Source organism: Amia ocellicauda, chromosome 3 (genome assembly GCF_036373705.1).
Source record: "Amia ocellicauda isolate fAmiCal2 chromosome 3, fAmiCal2.hap1, whole genome shotgun sequence".
Taxonomy (NCBI): domain Eukaryota; kingdom Metazoa; phylum Chordata; class Actinopteri; order Amiiformes; family Amiidae; genus Amia; species Amia ocellicauda.
This window is the reverse complement of record NC_089852.1, coordinates 36,716,567-36,735,808: the sequence shown is the minus strand read 5'-3', so window position 1 is coordinate 36,735,808 and position 19,242 is coordinate 36,716,567. Positions and strand designations below refer to the sequence as shown.

The window sequence follows — 19,242 nt, the reverse complement described above, 5'->3', positions numbered from 1 at the left end:
CAGTCTCTGAGAAAACACACTTAGCAGTAGTCCCAAGGCACTTTCGCAAGATTGAATGCATGGTGAGAGTGTTTTTTTTTCTAATAGATTAATAGAGTAGATAACGACAAGTTTGACTTACTGCAAGTTACATTTGTTCACCTTACAGTACTTAAATAGCTGTAATGAAATACGAGCTTTTGTAACCTCCTCACTGCAAACTTTTCTTGCCATCTAAGCATTATCACTATTGCTGGTGGAGAAGTTTAGGAAAGAGCAGGGCATTAGGCCCAGATCACAGCATAAGCACACCGCATTTATTCAATCATCTATTATTTGTAAAATACTTAGTGCTTATCAGCTGGCCCACTTAGCAAAATCCCTGGCAGGGTTCTAGCAGATGGGTGAGAAAGCAGGGAGCTGGTGTTTCATTATCACAGAGCCGGTGTGAATCTCACAATTGAATCTGTACACCGGAGAATTCTGGTGCGAGACTTCCACCAGGACTGCAGAAACAGGCCCATTAGTTAACAGTCAGAGAATGCATTGTTTGGTTCTGTTTCTAAATAAATAACTGTTGCGTATGCTGTTAAGTATTCATTAGCATGCAGCTGAAGTGTCAATGTAATATTGTTGTGAAGACAGAGCCATATCAAGGTTTCAGCTGTTTAATAACGTTGGTATCGCCTTAGATTTCAGCACCTTCCTGTGACAGCGCACTGTACTGACTGAATTATCCCCCTGTGTGTTTCTAAAAGTGGAGTGTAGATATCCGAGAGCAGAACTAAATATATAAGAACCATTCTTGTCAAAGACTGTTAATAAATAGTTTGTGTCTTAAAACAAATAAATACGGGTACATTGTTTTATTCACCACTGCAGATTTCTAGGTGAGTTGGACATGCATCAACCAGTGACAGGATTAAAATGACAGTTTGGTGAATAAATGTGTAAACAAGTTCTAAGGAGAAACTGTGTGTTGCGGCAGCAGCCAAGGTGGTTATAGATGTATTATGATGGGGACATTCATAGATGAGAGCACAGCTCCTAGGCTACATATTCCCTAGCATAAGCAGCATCTAAAAACAATTGAAAAATATGCGCACAAATACACAAAATACACATTCTTTGAATAATTGCTTAATTTTATTTTTTACTCCTTTAATACTACTCTATTATCTTCTGCGGGTAACTATTTATTAACTTTATAACATTTTATAACTATTACCATCTACTTTTAATAGACTTTGCCTAACTTAAAATATGTTGTGTAAGTTTGATGATTTTATTTTATACTTGACTACATTATTATTTTTAATCAATATGATTGGTAGTACGTTTGGTAGTTGTCCACTAATATATTACATTTGGAGTCCCCCTGTCAAGGCTGAACAACTCAAAATTGGCAGCCATGTTATCCGTAATGCTAATGGTGAGTCTCACCAGCTCTATTGTTGGTGAATCTGTGAGCATATCACTTATAAACTCAAGCTAAATGTAATAAACCCATTTGGATTATGATGCTCTAAACCCAAAATGGTCATTTAGACTGTCCCAAGCACATCGTCTTCAGAAGGGATTTATTTATTTTTCCCCCAACTCCATGACCAGTGTAGCTGTTGCAACACTTGTAAGAGCAGAGATTTCACCTCTCTTTCAATATGCTAGATCCAAGCAGACCCTGCAAAGGAAATTTGTGAGACTTCTTTACAGCAGGTGAATAGGCATTTTCAAAGTTACACATGATCGCCTTGTTTTTAAGAACTTACTGACAACACCTGCCAAGAGGAGACAGTTGAGATCTCTGTTTATTTTTGAAGAGACATCAAGCCAGGTGTTCCCAATCAAGATAGGGGTAAAAATGTTTGCAATGTTGCTCTGTTGATGGAAGCAGCACAGTAAATATCATCTAATTAGGTAGTTAAGAAAATCGCACACTGCATAATACACATGCATTAATCAGGAAAATAACATACCGAAAGTAGAAAGACCGCATACAAAACCATATTCTATTTTCACATATTGTCCTGTTCAGCAAAGTGCCATAGAATATAGCTGGTGAGTTCTCTTCTCATTGGGGATGTCCGGACATGAAAATACTTTTCTCATATTTTTATCTGAAGCCACTTTACACCTCTCAATGACGAACACATTGGCTTCCTGTGTAACTGGGTTAGATGTCAGAAGCTCTTTGTAAGGAAATTACAGAGTTTTTATACTGTAACATATTTTGTGTGAGTTGTTGTGAATTTAACTACAAAATAACCCTTTAATCTTTGGACTTGTATTAACATATGAATAACATAATATGCTCCTAATGCAATTTGGGGATGCCTAAGCTACCTATTAGACAATTGTCTGTATAAATATCTTGTCATATGGCCTTTAAGATATTGCACCTTATTTAAAAGCTGAATATAAAGTGTCTTGGTAATTTAAATCTGAATCCACCCCTTTGGGTGTAATTGAAATTAACTTATCGGTGCGTTTTAATTAAAAATTCAACTTTAATAGCTGATTCAAATTTAGACTTAAAAGGGAATGGGATAATTTGTGTAATTTGCATGCTTGAAATCTGGCAACAAAACCAGTTGCCTGTCCTTGAAGCATACACCGATTCCCGGAACAGTCTGAACATATTTCTCTGTAAAAATACATGCATGCCTACATACATACACATGTACATAAGTACATACATATATTTATTTGGAGGCCACACTGAACAAAGTAAGTGATTTAAGGATCTCAAGCTTTTACAGAAACCAGTAAGCTCAGTGTTGTATAATTATGTAGGCTTTATGATCCACACTTTGTCTGCATGCTATGAATCCCAGTAACTAGATGATTAATGTTTTACACCTACACTTTCCACAGACATCTGCTTTGTAAATTATACTGCCAAATGTTCTCCTCCAAAAAACAAAGGGTGTATTAAGCCCATGTGTATACTGTACTACATACATAAATTACTATTCCAATTTTAATTACACAAAACATTAAAATATATATTATAATACACAACAATACTCCATATGACATTTGTCTGGCAATGAATCATCAATGATGGCTAGATTTTGGTTACATTTGCACCCAGAGATGCATCATATGATTTTTTTATTTTTATTTTTACATAATGAAAATCAAATATAGGGAGAGTTAAAAAAAAATCCAGCAAATAAAAAATACAATACCTTACAATTGTGCAATAGATAACAATGTAGTACTTATTTTTTAGTTGTGTATTGAGAAGCTGTTTAAGATTGTTGGGCAGCATTAATTCAGTATATTCAACTGATGCTGCTAATTCTTGATTAGTGACATATTTCTAATTGTTTCTTTACAAGAAGGTATAGCACTAGTGGTTTATAGAGCAAAATTGCAACATGATGTTGTATAATAGGTTAATTTATTCACATCTGCAGGTAATATTCATTAATTCATAACCTCCTTGTAAATATTGTTTTTCACAGCTTGCCCTTGTTTGAAGTCAGCCACTCTCCTGTAGAGATCTATAGCAGTATCTGTTTCATGGATACACAATGTCTCTTAATTCCACTACTACTAAACCGGGCCTTAATAGCCAGTGAATTGAAAATCCATTTGTATTTATAACTGTGTCCCAAGGATTTTCCAAGGAGACACAGAAAAGCATTTACACAGTTGTTTGTCTTGCAAGCAAAAGAAGCCATAATGTGCTGAAATTTGGTGATACTGCAGGATATAATCACAATTTGCTACAAATAAGGATAAATACATATCAGTAGGTAGAATACGTGCATGGACATGAGCCACTAAATCCTTTGGCAAAACGTTGCCCACACTACATTGGATGGAAAATCTGAGAAAATTGATTTGCTGTACTGCATCCAAATGAAGCCAACCTTATGTTCCCTGCTGGATTTAAGTAAGAGCCAAAATGTCAGCTTTAACAACTTTATTTGTTATATATTTTCTGTACCTCGCTAATGGTTTTTCAATGGTGTATTGAATGGTATGACTTTACCGAAATATAGACCAAGATGGATTAAATGAAGGCTGATTATTACCAGTGCTGGCGTTTGATAACGTTGTTATCCAAGTGAGACCAAAGCTTGTGAAAATCGCAACCTTTGATTTGTTGAACTGGTACACATTTTTGACCTTGGATGTGCATATATTTTTCCTTTGACCTCTATATTATGATTAACACAATATAATCTATAGAAAAATCATGTGTTTATGTCATGAGATTCAGAGGTGCGTCTGCTGAAAAGTTAGTTATAGCGATGAAGTGTTATTCAATCAAGAGCCGATGGGATGTAGACTGTACCCTATTAGCATGGCTGATTTAAATTATTACATTATCAGTAATCAAATACTTCGACTTACAAGATTTCAAACACAATAATAGTTATGTTTCCATTGCATACAAATAAGAAGCCTCTGGTCAACAGAAAGCCAGGATGTCATGACATGCTTTATTTATTATATGTGTTTTGGTTGTGATTTGTATTACATGGTTATCATGGTTCACTATCCTGTGGGATTGTTAGTGTGGTTTATTAAGATTAATCATATAATTCAGAAATTATTATGTTTGTTTCTTTTCTATCTGTTCTCACACCATGGAATTATTATGGTATGTCTTTTATGAGGTAAGCCTGTTTCTTGTTAAGAAAAGGGGACTTAATCACCAGTAACTCAATTCATTTTTAATGGATATTTTCATTCCTAGCCGTAAGGAAATACTGTTTGGCTAAAGATAGCTTTAAAATACCCAAGAATATAAAATAAAGCCTACTTTTAAACAAGCATGTAGACAGCTGGCACAGCCCTGTAACGTTAGGTAATATCACAAAATGCACAGGCATTGCATAAATCGTTTTTTTTTTTCACTGAACTGCTAAGAGACAAAAAAACTGGAAAATAATAAACAAAGATAAACAGAAGCTTCTAATCTAGCATTCTAATTTCATTTTTTGGTTTTCAAGGAAATACGTATTGTGTCACTTTAAAATGCTGTTGTATTGCAGCAGTACTGCAGTAATGCATTGCACTGGCTCTTGAATGCTGATGTTGGTAAAGGCTTATGTAAATAAACCTTGACAACCAGTGAATGTATAAGTAGGGCATTCCCAGCTCTGTCAATGCAGCCTTCCTGGAGTTTGAGTTGACGGTGTTGCCAGGAGCACACAATTCAAACTTCTTATGTAGGAAGTGCGCTCAAAACAGTTTGAAGACTTCAATTGTCTGTATGGTAGAAAGTTAAAAGAAAGAAAGATAGAAAGGAATAGAGGAAAGGAAAGAAAACAAAATCTGGCAGCAAAACAGTGAGCAAATCAACAGTGTCAGAGTCTGTCAGTGAGACTGGGTGGGTTTCCAGCTGACGTGGACAGACAAGGTAAAGGCAACTTATGAATGCCAAATAGTTGTTTGATAAATGCTGGTTGGCATGCCCAACACAAATGCCAAAGAGGCTGCCACACAATTGAAAACAGAAAGTTTTAGTTTGTTAATTTGTTAAACTCTTTTTTGTTCCTAATTAACTATTGTACTTTGTTTCATGTTGGCAGTGTTTTACAATCAATGCAACACATTTATCTGAAATGTTTGTATCAAGACTATTGGAATATTTATCCAGCCTGGAATGAAAATATGTTCTCTAGATTTCAGATTAATCAAAGAAACTGCATTGAAAAGAGTGGCTGAATTTCTAAACCTACTTCCGTTTCATTAATTATTCAAACCTAAATAAAATGTTTAACCTTTAAACTTTTGTTAAACCGATTTTTAAATAACTCTGTGACATATCCATTTAATTATTGACAGTATCATAAAATGGTGCATGCATACAATAAGCTCCACTGCTCAGGCCTTTCAAGAACTACAGTGAGGGAAAAAAGTATTTGATCCCCTGCTGATTTTGTACGTTTGCCCACTGACAAAGAAATTATCAGTCTATAATTTGAATGGTAGGTGTATTTTAACAGTGAGAGACAGAATAACAACAAACAAATCCAGAAAAACGCATTTCAAAAAAGTTATAAATTGATTTGCATGTTAATGAGGGAAATAAGTATTTGACCCCTTCGACTTAGTACTTGGTGGCAAAACCCTTGTTGGCAATCAAAGAGGTCAGACGTTTCTTGTAGTTGGCCACCAGGTTTGCACACATCTCAGGAGGGATTTTGTCCCACTCCTCTTTGCAGATCCTCTCCAAGTCATTAAGGTTTCGAGGCTTACGTTTGGCAACTCGAACCTTCAGCTCCCTCCACATATTTTATATGGGATTAAGGTCTGGAGACTGGCTAGGCCACTCCAGGACCTTAATGTGCTTCTTCTTGAGCCACTCCTTTGTTGCCTTGGCTGTGTGTTTTGGGTCATTGTCATGCTGGAATACCCATCCACGACCCATTTTCAATGCCCTGGCTGAGGGAAGGAGGTTCTCACCCAAGATTTGACGGTACATGGCCCCGTCCATCGTCCCTTTGATGCGGTGCAGTTGTCCTGTCCCCTTAGCAGAAAAACACCCCCAAAGCATAATGTTTCCACCTCCATGTTTGACGGTGGGGATGGTGTTCTTGGGGTCATTCCTCCTCCTCCAAACACGGTGAGTTGAGTTGATGCCAAATAGCTTGATTTTGGTCTCATCTGAGAGCACTTTCACCCAGTTCTCCTCTGAATCATTCAGATGTTCATTGGCAAACTTCAGACGGGCCTGTACATGTGCTTTCTTGAGCAGGGGGACCTTGCGGGCGCTGCAGGATTTCAGTCCTTCACGGCGTAGTGTGTTACCAATTGTTTTCTTGGTGACTATGGTCCCAGCAGCCTTGAGATCATTAACAAGATCCTCCCGTGTAGTTCTGGGCTGATTCCTCACCGTTCTCATGATCATTGAAACTCCACGAGGTGAGATCTTGCATGGAGCCCCAGACCGAGGGAGACTGACAGTTATTTTGTGTTTCTTCCATTTGTGAATAATCGCACCAACTGTTGTCACCTTCTCACCAAGCTGCTTGGCGATGGTCTTGTAGCCCATTCCAGCCTTGTGTAGGTCTACAACCTTGTCCCTGACATCCTTGGACAGCTCTTTGGTCTTGGCCATGGTGGAGAGTTTGGAATCTGATTGACTGATTGCTTCTGTGGACAGGTGTCTTTTATACAGGTAACGAGCTGAGATTAGGAGCACTCCCTTTAAGAGAGTGTTCCTAATCTCAGCTCGTTACCTGTATAAAAGACACCTGGGAGCCAGAAATCTTGCTGATTGATACTTATTTCCCTCATTAACATGCAAATCAATGTATTTTTTTGAACTTTTTTGAAATGCATTTTTCTGGATTTTTTTGTTGTTATTCTGTCTCTCACTGTTAAAATAAACCTACCATTAAAATTATAGACTGATCATTTCTTTGTCAGTGGGCAAATGTACAAAATCAGCAGTGGATCAAATACCTTTTTCCCTCACTGTATACACTGACCTGATGCCTTTTTGGAAAAACATATTGTTTTTGCCTGTTATATGCCTAGACCTCCTTGAAATTTATTTAAATTGCAAGTTTTATAAATTATTTTTTAATTGCATGGCAAGGGATTTTATTTCATGTTGTTTTTGTTGTAGCAGGGAACTTTAGCATTCTTTTCTTGCACATATCAAATTATAAAGCATCTCTTTTTCTTCCGGAGGTGGGTATTGTTAAGGATTCTTGTCCCAGGGACTGCATATACAGTAGTTTAGTCTTCGGCAGTTAGATAAGAACAATGACTTGGCCACACAGAAAGAGCTTGACAAATAATTAAGTTGGCATCTCTAACCTTCAACAATTATACAATATGATGACTTCCTCACAGCTTCACACAATCCACAGAGGCTACACAATGCCCAAATGGGAACAAAAGAGAGACCAAATCTTCTGGAAGGGGGCTGTGAACTTTTAACACTCACGTTTGATTTGGATTAAAGCGACCGGTGACACTATGAAGCCGATTATAATTCCCTACTCTCTGCATCAGTGCCACTGTAACCTGAGACTGCCCACCGCTTGGCTGCTCTGACTCTTACAGTTCTCTGGAAGGAGTCTCTGTTTGCAGAAAGTACATGCTGCTTTTACATTTGGAGAAACAAAGGCGGAGTGCCATTCAGATTCCTTCTTCCTGGAGGAAGTCTAACAAGGCTGTCCTCACCAAATTGCTCGCCATAGCAACAGAATGGTATTGTGCTGCTTCAGAAACAGGGGGGAAAGATAACACAGTGGCAGCGGTGATGGCAGAGCCTTGAACAACGGGGCTTTGATATGACATTCTAAACTAATACCGATTTTCACTCTGGCTTCCTGTTGATTACACAATTTAGTTTAAGATTTTGTGTTAAGCGTGTTAGTTTCAGGGCAGTGTGCATCGATTATACAAACCTTGCAGTGGCTTTTGAGATAGTGGAAGTCAAGGAAAGGGTTAATGTTGGTTGTTTTTGTGTTACAGTGGTCAATTAAAGGAGTGTGATGTTAACAGTATTTGAACCGTGTTGAGTAGTGAGGGACATTTCTGAATTTGAAAAGTGATATTTTGATAAAGATTTCTGATAAGGAAAATATGTCCCAACTCTCACTGAATGTAATTTATTTAAGCAGGAGAGAGGGTTGAGAATCTTGATGGATTTTCTATTTCTGTCTGCTTTTCCCTCTTGCTGGTGCTATTAAACAGAGACGGCGATTTAAAAACGAGCAGCGTGTTGATTAGGAGAAAGCCATTTGTCTATAATAGCAGGCATTGAAAGTAAATGACAATGCACGCAGAAGACAAAATATGCATGCAAATGATGTTAAAAGCATGCATTTGAAATTAAATTAACTATAAACTGTACAGAAATACCTGTGGAAATATAACTGTTTCTGCAGATGTGTCCTAACTGGAAATTTTAAAATAGATTTAACCCTAAACAGCAACAACATGCAAAGTCTACAAAATATTTAAATAGCTATAGTTTGGAGGCTGCACAGTTTCATGTAACTTCGAGCTACACTTTACAATAGTTTGCCTTGACATTACTATAAATCTCCCAGTATTCCTGTGAGAAGGAACCTGCCAGTCTCTTACGCATGCTTCTAAACTCTACACAGAGGACTTAAATTACTTTACAAGGGCCTTGACTTCCACTCTCTGGGACAATGTAAAGCCACTGGGACAATGCATTTCCTCTATTTAACATTAAAAAATGAGTGTAGGGACTGGTGCTCTCTGATTTCAAAGACAAGCGTGATTTTTGTGCAATATCTGATATGCTGATTTTGATTTTGAATACCAGACTGTCTGCACACAGTCAGGAATAAGGAGATGGAAGTCTTTTGAGATAGGAAATACAATTCTGTGACTCACTCTGGTGACGGGGAATGTTGAATCCCTGGATCAATAGAAGAGTAATCAGGGAGTTAGTGGAGCAGATTCTGGTCATATAAAGTTGATTAGGAGTCTGTTCGCTTTTAAAACACAACTTTACTAAAGTTTAACCTCATTCTGATAATGTGCTTTCAGTGAATAGCTTAATAACACTGCTGGAATCAATGGTGACTATTAACACACTGTGAAAAGGCCTGGGAAACACTGTGGATCTGACTGACAGAGTTCCAAGTAACTGGATCTCCTCGTTTATTGTTCAAGCTCTCTGTAAAAACCATTAGTTTTTGGTTGGCTGCTGGTTTGTTTGCAATTCATAGCTAATTGTATATAAAGACTTCCTGTTACCCCTATAACAAACATTTAACACTTACTTTCATTATGTCTGAGGAGTTGATTTTCAAGAAGAAAACTAAAATCACATTCTTCAGAAACTTTTCAGTCCTGACTTATTCTGAAGTAATCTACCTGACTGCAAAGAGGAGGGTTTACATGATTGAGCACATCAGGTAATTTTATCAAATTGTTCATTTCACAATCCTGACAGTATGAGCTGAGTGCTTCAAACAAAGATGGCCGCTGATTAATAACAGTGCAGATATTATTTTATGATTTTTTAAAAGCGTTACATACAACACACTGTATATACTGAAGTGGAAGCCAGGGCAGTTCATTTGAAAAGACCCTTTTTCTTTTCAAGTTTTTTAGCACAAAGACGAACAAAACAAAAGGTCAGAGACATCAAACTCACAAAGGCTGTATTGAAGTATTGAATAGAACGGAAAGGACACAAAAGGTTCATTACTCATTCTTACAGGGGAATACTAGCCACTTAACTAATGAGTTGTGATCATAACGAGGCACCTACTGAAGGGAAGAAATATGCGATTATGTCGAAAAACAAATTTTAAAGGGTTTTTATTGCAAGAATGATTTCCTTACTTTTCTTTTCTTTTCTTTTTCTGTCCTCTCCTGTGTGGCACTTGCTTAGGGCATCTTCCTCCTATCGGACCCCATCCACCTCAAACACCACCCAGACCTGGGTGGCGAGGGCCAGGGCGTGCTCCAAGGAGGCTGGAGCCACCAGGGCCACATGGTGATGCAGTTCTTCTGGTTGGAGGACCCCCAAGGAGCTCTGTAGGGCTATCTCCGCTTGGACCCAGGTGGGTCATCGGCATAAGCCCACCGTGCTGTGTACTCAATCTCTGAGGCGAACATCCCCAGTCTCTCCCCCTCCTGCCAGTCCCAGCTCCCCAACTCGCTCAGGTAGCTCTCCCTGGTCATACCTGAACTGAAGCAGAGATGGAGTGCTGCTGCCTAATCATTCCACTTTTCTTCTGGCAGGCACTGCCCTCCAGTGCCAAAGCGACCCTCTCATCTGGCGTCCACCGGTTCATCCCAGCTGCTAACTGGAATTGGGCCTCGTAGCTCTCCCACAGGACCTCTCTGTTATAGCGACCCAATCGTACAGGAGCGGCGGGGTGTGGATGTGGAGTATCGCTCTGTGCTGTGCTGCACCGTGTAGCCTCATCTCATCTCTCTGGCTGTAGTGCGGCAGTCTCGCCATTCGGTGGCTGGATGGCATGGTCAGGTGGCGTAGAAATTCCCAGAGGCTCACTGTTCTGGAAGGTTCTTCTTCTGGCAGCCTCTGTCCTGGCTGCACAGTCCACCCAAAGTAGCAGGGACCACTCGCACCACCAGCAGAGGACGTTACAATATGAATACCACTGGATGAACACATAACCTCAAGCACTTCACCTGGGGTCTGGTGTTGATCACATTAACTCTAATCTGGACCCTAACCTACATGTGACTAACCAGAACCAGAACTCAGGTGAAGTGCTTGGGGAATTAATGTGCATGGATGCACTCACACCACCTCAAGCTCAACCTCTCCAAATCGGATCTCCTGTTTTTCCCCCACTCATCCTCACCTTCTGCTGACCTCCCCATCTCGATCCCCTTGGAATCCACCACACTCTCTCCCTCTTCTTCCGCTAAAAATCTAGGAGTCACCCTCGATCCTGCGCTCTCCTACACCCAGCACATCACCATGCTGACATGCACCTGTAGATTCTTCCTGAGCAACATACGCCGGATCTGTCCCTTCCTCACCGACTACTCAACTGGTCCAGTCACTGGTCCTCTCCCGCTTGGACTGCAACTCCCTCCTGGCCGGCCTGCCTGCATCCACTACCAGCCTGCTCCTGCTCATCCAGAACTCTGCGGCTCGTCTGATATTCTCGCTGCCACAGTTCGCACACGCTACTCCACTGCTCTGCTCCCTCCACTGGCTCCCGATACCGACACACATTCAGTTCAAGACTCTGACCCTCACCTACCGCTGTCTCAACCACACTGCACCAAGCTACCTTCAGTCACTCGTCTCTCCATACATCCCCTCCAGACCACTGTGCTCCTCCAGCGCCACAAGACTAACTCTGCCTCCTCTCCACTCCCCTTCCTCCAGAGCCGCTCCTTCTCATCCCTGGCCCCTAAGTGGTGGAACGACCTGCCCACCGAAGTCAAAACAGCAGAGTCCTTGACCTCATTCCAGCGCTTACTCAAGACGCATCTTTTCTGACAGTACTTGTAATATTAGTCCTTTTATCCCCGTTAGATAGCACTTCACAGAGTTTTATTATGCTTCTAGCGTTCTTGATTGTTTTCCTCCTTGCTCCCTTTCCCATAACCCCTGACTGTGACCCTACATCTTGATAGCACTTAGCTTTCACGGTCCAGGATGTAGGACCTCACTTACTGTACTTGTGTAAATTGTAAATTATAATTTGTAAAATGTATTATCTTGAATTGCTATGTTTTAGTTAAATTGAATTTCTAATGATTGATGCCTTGTACTTACTGTATTTTTGCACTTATGTTGTAAGTCGTCCTGGATAAGGGCGTCTGACAAGAAATAAAAATAATTAAAAAATAATAATAATGTGTTAATTGGGAATTACTGGCCATTATTTCAAAGTGTGACTTCTAGTGTTAACAAGATATTTAGAATATATTATTCAAGACACAGTCACATAGACGAAAAAATAGTATGGATTGCTGAGTAACAATAGAGAGGTGTTTGACTCTGGTAGATGGAAGGGGAGGCATCACACTTTTATGTTTGGACACTAGATGCCCTTTACATGTGCTTTACAGCTCTGATGTGAACTGCTCAATCAATTTGCACTGTGTCAGTGTACTCAGTGTCTGCACGCTACATTTACAAAAAGATAGGTTCCAGTTTAAGTTTAAAAGCAAACTGATGGCATGTGGCGACGTCTGGAATTGTGATCACTGACTGCTACAATATCTGCAGCAGCAATTGAAGACATGATTAGAAACTCAAATTGGAACAAAATAATTTAATTCTAATGAAGTAATAAAATTCTGTTCCCCCCCCCAAAAAAAGCAAAAAACTCTCCATACAGCATACATGTTGAAATAACAAAAAGACACATCAAGATAATGAATGCTGATGGGAACTACTGAGCTGTGGAAAAATAGAATAATAAAAAAATGATTATGTCAATATTGCTCTCTCTCCATGTCATTGGATAACTTCATCATTCCGTGAGGTATTGCCAGAGCTTATATTTTACTTCATTTTACTTAATGTCTCACACATACAGTCAAGGTTAAAAGCTTTTGACTTTTCTATTATACCACTATTCATTCTTCAAGCATAATCAATTTTGAACTTAAATTACTAAAACTACACTCATGGAAGTTAAATGTATGCATAAGGGGCAACTAAAATATTGATTTAGTTTGATGCAGCTTTGGAGTATTTTTGTATTTCTTTTTGGGAGTTTTGGTTGTTTAAAATCCAGTGCTCAGATAAAGAAATTGATATTGTCCAAAAAATGGTACTGAACTCCCTATGTTTGTGTATACAATTAATTATCCTCTTTTGCATTTAGAAAACCACAGCATGTTAATATATCAGTGCAGTAATATATACACACACAGGGCCAAAAGTCAGTTTAAACCACCTTTCAAAATGTTCACCTTTTGTTGCCTTATACCCTGGAATTAAAAGTGTTGTCGTTTTCATTCATCGACATATCATACAACTTGTGAAAATATATTCTATACATTTGTAGAAAATTCATTTGTAATAAAAACTGAAATAGCTTGGTTGGATAAGTGTCCACCCCTCTTGTAATAGCAAATTCTAAATTAGCTCAGGTGCAACCAGTTAGTGGGCTCCACCTGTGTTAAACTGTAGTGATACACATGATTTCAGGATAAATTCAGCAGTTCCTGTAGGTTCCCTCTGCTTGGTAGTACTTTGCAAAACAAAGAATGAATACCAAGATACTCTCACAAGGTCTCTGCGGCAAAGTTGTCAAAAGGCACAGGTCAGGGGATGGGTAAAAAAAAAATGTCAAAGGCCTTGAATATCCCTTGGAGCACGGTCAAGATGACGTATGGCACCACCAAGACCCTGCCTAGATCAGGCCATCCCTGCAAACTGGATGACCGGGCAAGAAGGGGAGGTCTGAGCGGCGAAAAAAAGCATTACCCAACACAGTGAATCACCCAAAGAACACCATCCCTACTGTGAAGCATGGTGGTGGCAATATCCTGTTAAGGGGATGTTTATCATCTGCAGGGACTGGTGCACCTGTCAGGATAAAAGGGCAAATTAACGGAGCAAAGTACAGAGAAGTCCTTGAGGAAAACATGCTGCCCTCTGCAAGTAAGCTGAAACTGGGATGGAAGTTGACCATTCAGCATGACAATGACCCGAAGCACACAGCCAAATCTACACTGCATCTAAATCCAATCAGAAAGACACAAAGACGTTACAGAGACTGTGGATGACACAAAGAAGCATGGAAAGATGTAAGCTTTGGAAAAACAAATATGTGACATAATTGAAAGAGTGTGAGTTCTCATGTGTGAGTTCTTTGCCTCTCCCCATGCTGATGGATGACAAATGGATTTTACATGCCTGTTACCTAATTTTTATACCCCAGTGAAACAGAAAGCCATGTAAGGCCACAATTCAGTTCCCTAAGACTGAGATGTATGTAAGACAGTCGAATGTTAATGCAAATTTAATTTAGTTTTATATGAATATATTTCCAATAATTCTGACACCTATCTTTTTGAGAAAAAAATATGACTTATTACCAATAAATGTTTTCTCTGAGTAGTTGTATTAGTAGAGAAAAATATAATTATTCCACATTCTTGAGCATAAAATATAGCTCATTACCTGTGTTTATTTTATACAACTTTTTTTGCTGGTATTTATCAAGGGTGCCAATAATTGGAGATGACTGGATATGTATGTGTATATACAGTATTTGTCATTGAAACATGGAGGGAGACTTTCGCATCTACCCAGGCAACAAAAATACAGACAACTACACACCCCTGCAGGGCACCTTGCACTGAATAACTGACAGTATTAGACTCACTGGGTGTTTTCAAAGAGGCTCACTTAAAGCCACCGAAGTCAAGGTAGGCATTACAAGAATTGGCAGTTCATACCAAACCCTATGACGAAAGGCTGCAGTGTGCGTTCAATTCCCACCCATTTACTCTGCAGGGGTTCTGTAATAAACAGGGAGTTCGTAGTGTGGACATGTATTTTCATACCCTTGAGTTCTAGCCCCCTTTTCATTTGTTAAAACCAAAGCTATGTATTGCAAATACAGTATCTCACACCCCTATCCAAAGTTAATTGTGTAGGCCTTTATCTCAGGTTAAAGGAGTCATGCAAATCAGAGAGAAAAAAAATTATGGCTGTTAATTGCATTTTTTTAAGTAATGGATATATGCAATAATGTGATGCTGTTAAAATCATTCTGTACTGTTTGACTTATACATTGAATTACATTAGTTAAATTATACATGCACATCCTTTCCCACTGGGATTCAAAGCAAAGGGAAATGACACCATACATGAATACAGCCATTTTGGTAACACAAAGACCGTGTGCAAGAACCTTAATAACAAGACTGTGGACAAGAAGGTTGTATTTGTCTGTATTTTGATTTGAAAAGGGAGACAATAATCTTACCCTTACAATTTCTCTATCATTCAAAACAGGGCCTTCAGAAATTGATTAATTAAAAACAAACACAACAAATACTAAATCTTCTCTTGAGTGTGGTGCTGCCCTCAGAGATTGTCTTATGAAACAAACAAACAAACAAACAAATAAATAATTACTTAAATAACATGGTTTCACACATCAGGGGGAAAAGCATCATGTTGATTCCTTTAAACTAATAGCCAGTGACAGGCATAGCAAACAACACAACATTTGCGCAGAAACTTTCTAAATTAATTCATTATCTTTGAGGATAGATGGGAACCTGCTGACAATCTTCCTCCAAGCGTGTCACTCTCCGTTCCACAAGAGGGATCAGCACCCCCTGGGTTTATAATGCAGAGGCTTCTCTGAGGGTGATCTGCAAAGCAGCAGTCTGTGCAGCGGATGCAAACAAACCAGTGACAAGGTGGAAAGGCCTGTCAGTGTGCAGACTACTAAAGGAACAAGAGGAGGTTTATTCAGTGTGGAAAATCTGTAGAGCAAAAACAGAAAGGTTATAAGTCAGCAATTTCAGCTGTGTTGCATTCAGGGTTGGCTTGCATAGGCACATGGCTTGCTGCAGGGGAGGTTTTGTAAGGTATGTGTAAGTGTACATATATAGGTGTGTGTGTGGATTGGATGGGGAAATTATTTTGTTCAGTATATTCTTTGTTTTTTGTTTGCAGTTGCTTCTGTGTAGGCTATATGTGAAGGAATTGTGACAAGGATTTTGAGAGATCTTTGATGGTTTTTCTATTGATACCTTAGACAGCCAGCACATCTTGCTATGTAAAAACAATGAATAGAAGAACAGATGAAGTCTGTTTTTTGGAAGGTGTCAGATTAACTAACTTTTTGAAGGTGATATATAACATATAAAATAATAATAAATGGCTGAGTAATATTATCTGTCTGGTATTGATTTTTCTTCCCCCATTGGTTTTTCATCCCAGGGTAAAGTAGATCCAATACAATTGTTCCCTGACAATTTCTGTTTTCCCTGGAAATTGCAATACAGATGAAGACATCCACCCTTGCTGTTCCAGGAAGCTTTGTAATTTCCAACCTGAATACTAATTCCAATTCAGTCCTCCATTTTCAAACCTTCACAGGGCTTTGATCATACCAAGTATCAGGCAGTTAAGGCTCCCATGAGACAGCCAATCTGTCCTTGTTGCTAGACATCCACAGACATGCTAAAAGCCATTGTGGCCTACGCTCACCTGCTGTCTCTGTCAAATTGTATTTTGCACGAAGATGCAAACATTAATTATAAAGATTTAATTTACTTACAGGTCCATTTGTTGACAAGCCTCGCTGTTTCAAGATATTTAATCATTTACTTTAAAGGTTAGCTTATAATTAAACAAGAAAGCATATTTTTCTCCAATTTAATATATATAATTATGTATACTATCAATATACGTATGTATAGGAATTTATTAGCTGTTGCCACATAATTTAACTTGCACTGTTTCCATAATGATATTTCATAGAAAACCTTTTCAAATGTTTAGTTACCAAATCTTTAACATACTGTGCACCTTTCTCTGTGCTTGGGAGTATTGATCACTAAAGGCAGGAAAAGATAATGTTACCATACAATATCACCAGAAGAAAGCTATTTCAGTAAACCACTAGAAATGGTGGCTGAAAGACAAACGTCCAGGGGGTATATTTCTTTCTTTTGTGTATTCGATTTTAATTGCTGAAACTGAAATGAGATGCAGGTGCATATTCAGTGGATTGGGCTTAACAAAATCAATGTTAGATGCAAAGATTTAGTGAGAGTCAGCTTTGTGAGTTACTCCCACCATTACGCATTAGGAATGGAGGTACCTAACAATCTCAAGAGAACACAAGCTCCTCTCTCCAGTCCTCACAAATGCAGATGTTGTCAATGGAAGACCTCAGTTTACAATATGGTGCAGCAACAAGTTAATTAGATAATTCAGTAAGGCAAGAGAGCGCAGTGGTTTTAACTGCCTATGCTGTAGAGAACTGATGCTTCATTTCTGACCTCTGCACCCCACCCAAACACACGCCTTCAGAAATCTGAGGGAAAGAAGTGTGGAAGAATAGCACTTTCTTATTTCTGATTTCTTATACAGTCAATGTGTTTTACACTCTGTGGAAGAGACTGAGAGAGGGAGGGCTTCACCCTTAACCGTAAACTCCTAGTTTTGCAGCATATATAAATGAACTAGACGTATAATCCAGGTAACAATGTAACGTTGCAGAAACGTTGTGTGTTACTAGGGAAGGACTTCTATTTTCTAGCACATGCAGTAAAAAGTGGCGCAGAGGCAACCCTCTCTCGCAAAAGCCCCCAAAACGTAACCTTTAATAAAAGTCAGAGTAACTCTGGTTGAACTGAGCATTGTGCGTGCTTTGATGTGTGCTAAATGATGTTTTTTGGAGTCCAGTAGGTTGCGCTATGTCTGCCCACTTTTGCAGGCGGCTGTGCTGTACAAGTGCCTCAGTGCACAGAAGCAGGCAGACACACAGCCCGCTCCGCACTCACCAGCATGCTCGCAACTTCTGTGGATACTACTGCAAAGTAGACAATAAACACGGATTTGCAACACTGCAGAGGGTAAGTTTAGCACACGTTACATTTTAAACTCGACCGCATTGCACGCGTTTTTGTTTGGAAACAAAGTACAAACCTTGATCGTTTCACCGAGCCGTTACAACACTAAGGACGGTGCAGAGTCGTGAGTGCATGCATGCATATGTACCAATGAAGCTTTAACTGAATACAGCGGCGGTGCTAGACCGACTTGTAAATGAAGAGGAAAACGAAAAATCGCAGTTCTGTTTTATTTCGACCTATTTCTTGAAATGAAATACGTAAGTTGCAGAAAGCATTTGGGTAGCATTGATTGGAAAGCAGTGCTGTAGCGACAAAACACCAACTCGGCAGGATTGGTCGCTGCAGCAACCTTTTGGAAAGTTTGCGGAGATGGTTGTTTCGCTGTTTGTAAAGCTTTTCATGTATATTCATGTTTAAAATACTGTGCTGCTGGTTCATATTCTTGTAACACGGGGATTAAGGGTGAGGCTATCAGACGTGCAAACCGTGGCAGCGCACTTCACAGACGTGCGCTGTGGCTGCACTTCGGATATTAGGCAGCTGTATGAAGTCGGGCGGTCGTGTTCGGGTAGCGCAGCTGTCCGCAGCTCTGCGCCGACCTGCGCTGCTCCACCAATCGGATCGGATTCCTTGTGCAGATGTGTGCAAAACTGCGGACATCTGCGCTACAAGCCCGCCACCCAAGCGTTGTTCTTATCGGCCGAGGCAGCCGGCGAGAGGCTGCGGGCTCAGGTGCAGGACAGCGACAGCTCCCCGGAAAGTACATTTATCACATTTGGCTTGAGCTTGTGCTGTAAAAAAAAAAAAATAATAATAATAATAAAAAATTGCACGTCAAATAAAATCCAAATCTTACAGCAGAGACCGTGCAATTCACCGTAAGCCGGGAAATCAATTAGACTCCATGATATATGAGGATTTGGAGTTAAAAGACTTTCCCCCACATCTTACTCGTATCAGCAGGACTCCAGTGTGCCTGCGGTAACATCTCAACTTTACAGTTACACTTACATAATCGATGAGTTGATCCATTTTAGGTCTGCTGGTCAGGTTTAATTATGTGCAATATTAAGTCAAGCCAGTCGTGTGTGAAATATGGCAATAGCCTGCTTTAGTGGCCGTTCACACTTTGACACTGATGCACTATAGAGAAATCCTGTTCTCTTCATACCTCCAAAACGTATCGATTAGCTGCTATATAGATTCATTATCAATACTATTGCTATGGATATTAATAGGGAGACTTGT

At 39.5% G+C, this 19,242-nt stretch overlaps 1 protein-coding gene across 1 annotated transcript in view; it reads left to right on the top strand.

Annotated features, from left to right (window-relative positions):
* Window positions 1-17,891: 17,891 nt before the first annotated feature.
* The window catches only part of LOC136746643 (protocadherin Fat 3), a 186,468-nt gene continuing 185,117 nt past the window's right edge, over window positions 17,892-19,242 (top strand). The window contains exon 1 of the mRNA XM_066699266.1: window positions 17,892-17,994. The gene's annotated coding sequence lies outside the window, so the exon portion shown is untranslated. The remainder of the gene's footprint in view (window positions 17,995-19,242) is intronic.